The sequence below is a fragment of the Aedes albopictus genome, chromosome 3 (genome assembly GCF_035046485.1).
Source record: "Aedes albopictus strain Foshan chromosome 3, AalbF5, whole genome shotgun sequence".
NCBI classification, from domain to species: Eukaryota; Metazoa; Arthropoda; class Insecta; order Diptera; family Culicidae; genus Aedes; species Aedes albopictus.
In genome coordinates, this window is record NC_085138.1 from 190,495,980 (window position 1) to 190,507,187 (window position 11,208).

Here is an 11,208-nt window from a genome sequence, read left to right on the forward strand (position 1 = left end):
GTCGCCCTTTTTGTAGATGGGACACATGATACCTTCCATCCATTCCTCCGGTAATACTTCCTCCTCCCAAATCTTGGTAATGACCCAGTGTAGTGCTCTCACCAGTGCTTCTCCACCGTATTTTAGAAGCTCGCTTGGTAGTTGATCTGCCCCAGCGGCTTTGTTGTTTTTCAACCGGCCAACATTCTCCTCAATCTCTTGGAGGTCAGGGGCCGGAAGTCTTTCGTCCTGTGCACATATTCCTAAATCTGTTACCACGCCACCTTCGGTACTTGCAACGTCGTCATTGAGGTGCTCATCGTAATGCTGCCGCCACCTCTCGACTACCTCACGCTCGCTTGTGAGGATATTCCCGTGATTATCTCGGCACATGTCGGCTTGTGGCACGAAGCCTCTGCGCGAGCGGTTCAGCTTCTCGTAGAACTTTCGTATCCCAAGTAACAATTCCATCGCTGATTGGTTTTGTTTGATTTTTATGAATGTTTTATTACAGCAATAATTAAAATTCACAATTTTATGACTGCTTTTATGAAAACCATTAATAACATGTTTTATAGTATACTTGAAGATATCCATAAGGATAGATTTTAAGAGTAAACAAAACTTTCCGATATGTAAACCTTCTGGCAATCATTATTACCGCAATAAAACTGTTGAAACTCTCAACAGATGGCGGTCCGTTCGATTAGTAACGACATCTGTTGGTGGAAAAGCAGAAACTACGACACTGCTAGGTTTATTGCGGTCTTCATAAAAGTAAACTTGCTTTCGTTTTATTTTCGCTGATTATGGTCGTCGCCATATTGAAGAATTAGCTTACGTGAATGAAAAACAGTTAATTTTGCTTAAATTAGCAACGAATTGGTAGTTTGCAACCATTTTCCTAACATGCTCACATAAATAGACTCTCTCCGTTGAGTTTTCTTGTGATTCGGGATAGTTTTACTAAATTCACAAATTGATTTATTTCATTCCAAGATGATAATATTCACTATTTTCGAAGCGCATTAATTTTATGATTCTGCAGCCCCAATATTCACGGTAAATTCGAATGCGCATAAGCCTACCAGCACAATAACTACTAAAATCTTACTTTGAAATAATCGCTTTCTACTTACGAATGATGTATCCTCCTGAACTTTACGTGCCATCGAAGAAGCTTCTTTTCATCTTGAGCTGTCATAGTTTTTGTTAAAAAAAAACAACAACAATCGAGAATGGGAAATATTTCAACTGGGTTTTAAAACGGGTTTATTGCTACTCTTAATGCGATTTGCAAAACCTCTCCGAGAGCGGTCCACTTAGCCGGAAGATACTCTTAAAGAGGTTATCAAGAGGTTTTGATGTATGATTCAGTTTTATTGCAAGTTTTATAAAATTAGTCATGAAGATCTCTTGTAGAGCCGAACAAAACTTAAAATGTTACTTGGGATGTCCTCAGCACGGTACAGCTCTTCCATCGCTTCGCGACCTCGTTCCTCCTGCTGGCGCTTCTTCATCCGGGAGACTGAGTTCTGCCTGTTCCGCGCCTGTCTGAAACGTGCCTCACTCGCTCTCGTATGGTGTTGCAGCATTCTCACCTATACTGCATTCTTCTCGTTTTTCAACTGTTCACATTCGCCGTCGTACCAGTCGTTTCTGTGATTCGGAGACGCGAAGCCTAGTGCTGTAGCCGAGGTACTACCTATGGCGGATCGGATGTCCCTCCAGCCATCTTCAAGTGTAGCTGCGCCAAGCTGCTTTTCCGTTGGTAGGGCCACTGCTAACTGCTGCGCGTAGTCTTGAGCCACTTCTACGTTACGCAGCTGCTCGATGTTGAGTCGCGGCGTTCGACTTCGACGCGTGATGATAACTGTCGAAAGTTTTGAGCGCATGCATACAGCTACTAAGTAGTGATCCGAATCTATATTCGCACTGCGGTATGTGCGGACATTGGTTATATCCGTGAAGAATTTACCGTCGATTAGAACGTGGTCGATTTGGTTTTGTGTTTGATGGTCGAGTGATCTCCAGGTGGCTTTGTGGATATCTTTGCGGGGGAAGAAGGTGCTTCGGACTACCATACCACGGGAGGCTGCAAAGTTTACGCATCGCTGGCCGTTATCATTCGATACGGCGTGCAGGCTGTTTCGCTCGATTACCGGTCTGTACATTTTCTCCCTTCCGCGCAGGTGGGTTCATGTCGCCGACAACGATTTTCTCGTCACGCGGCGAGCAACCATCGTATGTTTGCTCTAACTGCGCGTAGAACGCTTCTTTCTCGTCATCAGGTCTCCCTTCGTGTGGGCAGTGGACGATGATGATGCTGTAGTTGAAGAAACGGCCCTTAACTCTTAACATGCACATCATTGCGTTGATCGGCTGCCACGCGATCACACGTTGTCGCATCTTGCCCAACACTATAAATCCTATTCCCAGTTCATTGGTGGTGCCACAGCTTTGGTAGAAGGTAGCCGCTCGATGCCCACTTTTCCACACTTTCTGTCCAGTTCAACAAAGTTCCTGCAACGCCACGATGTCGAAGTTGCGGGGATGTAGCTCGTCGTAAATTACCCTGTCACATCCTGTGAAACAAAGTGACTTGTAATTCCATGTTCCAAGTTTCCAATCGTAGTCCTGATTTCGTCGCGTGGGTCTTTGCCGATTGTATCGAGTCGTAATTTCTCCTATGTTATTCGCAATGGGGATTTTTACGGGTGGCTTATTGTGCCTACGCCAACACTCCTGTCTCACCGGAGGGCCATCGTGCCAGTTCTGTTTAACGTCCCAACCAACACTGGGACGACCACGCTGATGGGGCTACCACCTTGGATCTAGGTGGGCGTGGTGCAGCGTTTCTTATTCAGCCGCTGGATGCCAGAACAGACGCTGTTTGAGCCGCACCTCCTTGGTGAACAGACACTCGGATCGTACCTCCTCAATCTAGCTGAAGTCAGAAGGACAACAGTGCCCAGGCTGCACTACCAGCTAAGCACACAACTCTTAGCTGGCGGTCTTTGTCATCGTTTGACCCGTGGAAGCATGAGCTAGGAACTTGTGAGGACCAGAGCTATATTGGACGCTCTCCTTATCGACTCACCGTTTTGCAGCCCCTACACCGATGGCCTCAATGAGTTTAATGGTAACTCCGCTTCCGTTGGATATTCACTAGTCTGGCCTCACGAGACGGAATCCTGGGACGAAGACGTTCACCTCGGGCTTAAGGCGAGTCTCCGTAATAAAAACGATGTCGATCCCTTCCTTAAGATAGTTGACCAACTCCCGGTTTGTGTTCCGGATGGAACAAGCATTCCAATGACTTATTTTGATGATTTATTCGGGTCTCAAAATTGTGGAGGAAGTTCATCATCACCGTATATGGTGGGTTCTAGTTGTTTCTGCCGAGGCAGCTTGGAATGCAGCTCTCGCGTGTACTCCACCATCTGTTCTGGCGCGAACAGAGGACCATTGGCGTGTCTAGTTTTTTTTCTCACTCTTCCTTCTTGATGAATACGAGAAAAAAGGATGAAAAGGGGTGCCAGTGCCCTCTCTTCCATCCTTATTTTTCTCGAGTTTGTTTAGGAGAGTGAATAGAAAAGGGAAAAAAAAACTAGTTACGCTAATGTAGAAGACCGTCGTCAAGTGGTGCAACAGAGTTGTTTAGTCCTGTGTTTCTCCATGCGGTTGGAGGAGTATTTCGTCCTGGATTTCCCTAGGCCTCCCTTCGATTTGGCTGACACCATCATCAAATAAACCATTTCTCTTCTGCGGACGAGTACGAACATCGGACAACAGCGTAACCAGTCGGACATTGTCCCGAAGATGGGCAACATCACGCCCATGATAAATCGTTGCCCTCAACCAGTGGACTACCCAGAAGTGATTGACCATAAATTATCAGGAGGATGACCTTTCTTTAATTTTAGTATTATCAACTGCTTTCCGATGTTTTAATTAAAACATAAACACAAATATTAAAATAGTGCAAGAATGAGTTCATTGAGAAACACTCATCTACCCATTGAAAAATTGATATCCATCGCAACCAGCAAAGAATACCTCAATGCGTCGTCCCACTCTGGCTCTCTCCACATGGCAGGTCGGGTCGGAACCTGCCGCCCCTACTTTGCTGCCTCGTAGACTATCAAATAATTATGATTGACGTTCCGCCTCCTCCGGCTGACGGATCTTGATCTTCGTATGGACTGTCGCCAATGGAGGCGATGACCAACTTTGCGCATAGATAATTACGGTCAACGGGTTGGTGGGACGCTGCGAGAGCCCAACAAGAGCGCAACGGGTCTCGATTTCCGAGCCTCTTCACATCTGTAAGCATAATGTAGTCCCCATCAGCGCAAAAGTACAGGTATCACTCACAAAAAATAAATCAAGCATGAACTTTCTACGCAATACAACAAATACGATTCAGTCGTCATCGTAGACCCAAAAAAATCTACTTCCTCCTCAGTCGTGTTTTTGCTGCTCATTCAAACCAAAGTTTATTGCACCCATATGTCCCAAAAATAAAAGCGAGTATTAGAAAATATCACACGATTTCATCGAAGAAGTTTCGCACAGTCTGGTCGTCAGCCGTGTTCAAACGGGTGGCAGGGGAAATTTAGAGAGAGAAGAAAAAAAAACCGTGGAAATAAAATAAATAGAAAACCTACGTCTGCGAGCTGTTGTCGCCTCCGCTGCCATTGCTAGTCATTGGCGGCGGCGGCGGCGTGGTGATTTGGCAGTAGAAGCCCAGAATGTTTACCCAGACGATCTCGCACATTGCGTATCGTTGTTGGTTTGGCGGTTGAAATCATATGAATGACCTATATTTATAATTTGTCCAAATTTTGTGTTCGAAATTTCTTTTTGAATTTATTTTGTTAAGCCTTATTCATTAAAAATATTTTGCATTTCATATAAGAGAACACATATAATTAAAAAAATGTACCTGGTTACATAAACTGCAGGAGTAGTAATGCGTGAATATTTTGTTATGAATAATGATAAATAAATAAATCGAACATGCCCGAGCAGAAGGGAATAGCAACAGCATAATAAAATGTGTTATTTTGGAAAAATAACTCAGTAGCGGAAAGAGTTATTTTCATGTTATTTACATATCATATCCTGTTATAAACTTGTCTGTCATAAGCGGCAAAATAACAAATATTATAACAAAAAAATGTTCCTGGAAACCCTGTTTAATAACATGTTTTGTTAGTTTCAATAACAACTTAATAACAGCGAATTTTGAAAATATTTCAATAACAAATTTTGATATGAATACGTTATTGATAACAATCTGAAAACAAAATTTGCTTTTTTTTCTGTTGCAGATAGGAACTCCTCCAAAGTCCCATATGCATTCAAAGGGATACGCAACAATAAGATCTCTTGTTAAATGTTTCATTCATAGTTGGGACGCTATTGTTGTCGCAAGCGATTTCTTATCGAAAGCAGAGAGAAACAATAGTTCTCGTTTATTTTCCAAACAACTTACGATGAAAAACTACCGTCGTTTTGAAACCCTTTATTAGGTGGTTCATTGTTTATAAGATTGATTTACATAATTACCTCATTGATTGACACATTTAACCTAGTTAATCTAAGTGGGCTCGATGCAGTGAAATCAATAAAAATAAAATGTCTAAAAATAACACTAGTTTACAGCATTTTTGAACTCGGTAAGCTGATGATCATTTTTGGTGTAGAAGCATGCCCTGAGTTCGAAAACGTGAAGGAAAAAAATTACAGTAGAGCGGAAATTTTTTCGACTTTCCATACAAGGTTGATGATTTGAAATCGATTTTTGTTCTATTTTTAAGCAACGTCGCTCACTTCACACATCTCTTTCACCGTAATCAGTGCTCCGATTGACCTGAACTTTTTACTGTAACTCGCCTACATATGATATGTCAAATTACCCGACTAGATGGACATAACAAAATTATAACAAGCTGTGTTATTTTGTTACAATAAATTTTTATAACAAGAAGTGTTATAAAACATGTACCGTTAGTAGTTAAAATAACAAAAATTCTAACAAAGTTCCCATATGAAAAGAACAAAAATGTAATAACTTTTGTTATGATCATAACAAAAATATTACAAAACCTGTTCCATGAAATATGGTAGAATTTAACAAAATTATAACAAATTGTGTTATAATTCCTTGGCAACCTTTTAGGGTAAAAACTAATTTTTATACTCATTTTTTGGGTAAATTTTTTAAGTGTGTTATTCTATTTTTAGAAAAAGTAGGTAAAATAAAAAAAAGTTTCCAGTACGTTATAAAATTTTCTGAGCCGAACGGGATTTGAACCAAGACACCCACCATCGGTAGCAATCTGACGCCTCTGCCAATGAGGCCATCACAACACTTGAAGAGGGCGGTGATAGAAGCTTTACTGGTTCTACGTATTGCCAGTTTCCTCATTCAAGTCCTTGTTTGTCAGACGCACACGAGCGGGGTAGTATGACGTCACATTGAGCTCGTTGACGTATAATAGCCTTGATTTATGGTTAGTGATTTTGTTTTAATCTATCACAATTATATCATAAGCAGATATGATAACAGCTGTAGATATAATTTAGTTATATTCCACTTTTTTAATTTTATGCAATGAAATGGAATCTATCACATAAGGGGTCATCCATTAAGTTTATCGTCACGTTTGGAGGAGGCAGGGAGGGTTGAAAGTTTCCAATTTTAACGTGACGTACTTAATAGGTGTTCCCTAAAGTTGAAGCAAAATAGTAGAATAAACAAATTCCATGTTATAATTATTTAGTTCCAGTTTTGGTAACTTGGTTTACTTTTTGGCAAGATTAGAACAGCAGTACTGTTTTGGTATTTATTGTAGTCGATCTCAAACGATCGCGTGTAGAGATACGTCATTTGTGTAAAATTCAACTCAAAAGTATTGCAAGTCCGGTTAATTTCAGAAACGCTATTACAGTAGACGTTCGGTCAACGCAAGCGGTTTAACTGCAATGCTTTTTAAATGCAAGTCTGGTAAGTGCAACAAATTTGCAGTTATCGCACCGCTAAATGTCAAAATGGTGCGCCATGTTAGCCAAAATGAACAGACGTTGACTTAACGTCAGGCGATGGTTTGTTTATACTGTCAAGCGTTCCAGTTATCGGATTTTTGTTCGCTAAGTTAAACGTTAACATGTTGCAGTTATCGGACGTCTACTGTATCTTCGACATCCTACCAAAATTTAAAAACGGTCTGATAAAAAGTTCCAAACTTTTTTTAATGTTGTTTACCCGACTATCTATCGCGTAAGAAAACAAAACTAAGGTTAACAGAGAAGAAAGAAAAGCTTAATGGTCTGATGAAGGGGAAGTTTGTCAATGTTTACTTGTTGTGTTTCACACCAGACAAGACATTACAATTGTGCCACAAAACTAACATCATCTAGAAAATACTGTGCTGTTGCGTCAACAGGTTCTTCGCCACAGCTTCCAGCAGAAAGAATGTTCTTTAAAACGCTACAAAGCGCTGCAACAGTATCACAACGTACCAAACGTACTCTATGAAAGCAGCTGTTTTGTTGGTGAGGATTCTTATTCGATTGGCACATTACCGGGAATTATTCCGGTTTTGGATTAGAGTGCAATAAAAGAATTCCAAAAAAATAGAAAAAAGATAGCTGTGAAGTATTTGATTTCCACCTACATATATTCCAGCTTACAGTTAGTATTGATAATAATGTTTACATCCGACAAGCCATGGTGATATCCCACCAATTTTCTTTTATTACGCCTTCCAGCTGTAATGACATCGCAAAGCACTGCTGGTTTGGGAAGAATTTGGAAGATTATAATTAAATGTTAACAAGTTGCTCTGTTAGATTTTTTTTTAACAAATATGACGCCGTTCCCAAATTACGCGTCGCTCAAGGGAGAGGGGAAAGTACAACCAAGCGTTACGGTCCATACAAAAATTTTAGGAGTTTCATACAAAAAAGCGTTCTTCCATGACGCTTTACGGGGGTTTTAACATGACGATTTAAGCGTTTTGTTCTAAATGGATGCTATAAGTTTTGTTTTATGGCTTTCGGTTCGAGTGATCAATATTACAAAAATTATCATACTATTTCGCGTCAATACAAAAAACCCAACAAATTTTGAAATTATTTTGTTACAATAAATGTAGCAAATATTACAATAAATGTGTTACGAAATTGTGTTATAGGCAATTATTTTAATATGCATAATGTAACAAATGCTGTTATATATCTGTTTGAATAAATAATACAGGTTTTGTTATAGTTTTATTATTAAAATAATAACAAATTTTGTTTCAATTTTGTTATGGTTATTCACATATACAAATCCTTACAACAAAATTATATCAAATTGTGTTATTTCTAACAACGGTTGAAATAATTTTGTTATAATCTTGTTAGGAGCTTCTGGTCGGGTAACGTTGAGAAAGAATTTTTAGATTGTTTTTTTGTTATTGAAAAAATACATGTCTTCATATATTTTTGGAAATTTTGCTAAAATTTAAGGAGATCGTCCATAAAACTCGCTAATATCTTGAATTTCATCAATATGACGCAAAACCTTCATTCAGATGATCGAATGCTATTGTATTCAACGTTTAATTTATGGAAAAAGATTTGAAATTGATTGAACAAAACGCAAGATATTTGAATTTTAGTACATTCCAAATTTTTAAAAATTGTAAAACTCGATATTGAGCTAAAACTCAAAAACTGCTCTACTTAAAATTTTTTGAAGCGCGGTTTCGAAATCAGCACTAAATTTTATTTCAAAAATTTTTGTCGTTGACAGAAGTTCACGACTTTCGTTTTATTTTGTAAACTAGTGTAATCAATGGAGTTCTTGATGACTTATTTTTTTACATTTTTGTCGAAAATGTGTTGTTTGTCGTTGAATTCCACCAGTTGATCCAAAATGTTTCATAAAATGGCTAACATTCTATTACACTCTCTATTTTCGTATTCATACCTAACTGAAACTGGGACCAAAAACAGGTATACTTTTCAAAGTGCTTACAAAACAAAAGGCTGATAAGTTGGCACTGTAACGTAATGTCAGTAAGAAGAGGAACTGATGACAAAATAATATTTTCTCTTACAGTTCCTCACGGAATGCTGTGAACAACGAAAATCTCGAATGCTGTAGTTTTGATTGCTAAGCTAGTCTCAATGACACAATAATAACTGAACTTGTGCTACAACAAAACATGTTATTGAAATGTAATTTAAAGAAAATATATCAAGAGCACGATCATAACAAAATAAGATTGCCCAACAGAACATGTAATGGAATGGTGATGGCTTAATAAGTTAATAATAACAAACCGAGATATAAAAACAGGTTTTGTGATTCCGTTGTTATTATTTTGATATTTTCCTCTGCTCGGGTGTGGTTATAAATAGTATTGAAGGCGGCAATGACGCCTATAACAATGGTTCCACCAAATTGTAATGCAATCAGAGATCTTCTTGGTAAAATACATTGGGTCCAGAATCGGTCCACTATCACCATATTAATTAATCCACAAAATCTGTTATTTACGATCTTACCTAACCTTACCGATCAGGCTAAGGGCGGGGTGGCCTCTGCTGTACATAGTAGCCGCCTCCATTCCATTCGGTCCATGGCTGTTTGTCTCCAGTTCCGCACTCTGCGAAGGGTCCGCAGATCGTCCTCCTCTTGGTCGACCCCCCTAGCTCGCTGCGCTCCACGTCTTCTTGTACCGGTCGGATGACTCTCGAGAACCATTTTAGTCGGGTTGCTATCCGACTTCCTGATGACGTGACCCGCACACCGTAGCATCCCGATTTTCGCGGTGTGGACGATGGTTGGTTATCTCAGCAGTTAACTTCGTGTGACGGCGAACTTTATTTGATCGTAGTGTTCTCTGCTGGTGTTGTTGTCGGCGGACCAGTAAGCCCAAGTACACGAATTCTTCAACCGCCTCGATTTCATTATCGTTGATAGAAATTCGGGGTGGCGGGTACGGTGATTCCTCCCTAGAGCCCTTTGCCATCATGTACTTTGTCTTCGTCACATTAATGACTAATCCGATTCGCCTGGCTTCACTCTTTATTCGGATGTACGTTTACGATTACGTAAATAGCTTTAATTTCAATATCAGCAAAACCAAGCAGCTGAACGGACTTCGTGAAAATCGTTCCACTCGAGTCCCATGTCACAAAGGAGTGTCGACAGCGCAGGTTAATAGTTGGTCAAGAATAATTTTCAAGTTATTCTAACCCAAAGGTAAAATTACTTGAAAATGACTCATGTCCAATCAACAACCTGCGCTGTCGTGTAACCGTAGGTTCCAAGTTTTTAGACTTTCGGCTCCTCCTCAAATATTCTTCGCCTTTGAACCCCACCTGCCAGTGGGCACCTAATGCCTTGTCCAAATATAAAAACAAAATAAAATCCCAAAACTGACAGCCTCACTGGTGGCGTAATCCTAGCTGTCAAAACTGAGCCAAGTTGTTATTATAATAACACACGTTACTGGCCCGTGTCGTTTATTTGCAGCGGTTTGAGCTACCAGTCTATAAAAAAATAGTCTCTATAGAAATTGTCGGCCTAATTAGATCCCTGCGAGGAAGGGTTGCCAACTATTGCAAACCGAGTTGTCAAACTTCGTAAAAGTTATCAAACTTCGGATATTCTCTGCGATTTAGCCTTAAACGTTAATCATCAAGGAATTATCAATTTCATTCCGTCCGTGACTATCCCCGATAGTTGAAGTGCGCGTCGGGTAGTTAAAAGTAAAGTGTTTGTTTTAAAAGTATAAGGTGTATATAGTTAATATGTGGTTTTTTCTTTATAGATCTTAAAGCTAGTTAAAACTTAAAACTAGTTAAAACTTAGAAGGCTAATAGTACGGTTTTGTGAATTAGTACGATTTGTAGTACGGTGAGTAAGAAAATGTGGTTTAAAAGAAGAAAGGTGAATAATGCGCTTTTGTTAAACAGGTTACTTCAATAGAACCATTCAACTAGAGGTTAATTCGCCCTTAACAAAAGGAATTCTCAAGAAAAGGTAGGACTGTGAAAGAATTTGTGAAGTGGTGCAGGAAGAGAGACGGTGACATTTAGGTGTACTAATCCCGGAAATAGGTCAACTTCTGGGCCTTTTCTTTTCTACCTTCGGTGTAAAACCCGGAGGGCTCTATTTCGTGTTCTCGCAGGACCGTCCACGTACATCAGGTCGCTTTACGT

General features: G+C 39.7%; 1 long non-coding RNA gene across 2 annotated transcripts; it reads left to right on the forward strand.

Moving 5' to 3' along the window:
• Nucleotides 1-10,298: 10,298 nt before the first annotated feature.
• On the forward strand, nt 10,299-10,998 carry LOC134292253 (uncharacterized). Of its 2 annotated transcripts, XR_009999542.1 has the most exons (3): nt 10,299-10,755; nt 10,818-10,903; nt 10,963-10,998. It is a non-coding gene; the product is annotated as an uncharacterized LOC134292253 (long non-coding RNA). The 2 variants fall into 2 exon arrangements; XR_009999543.1 differs by having other exon boundaries at nt 10,818-10,998.
• The last annotated feature ends 210 nt before the right edge of the window (nt 10,999-11,208 follow it).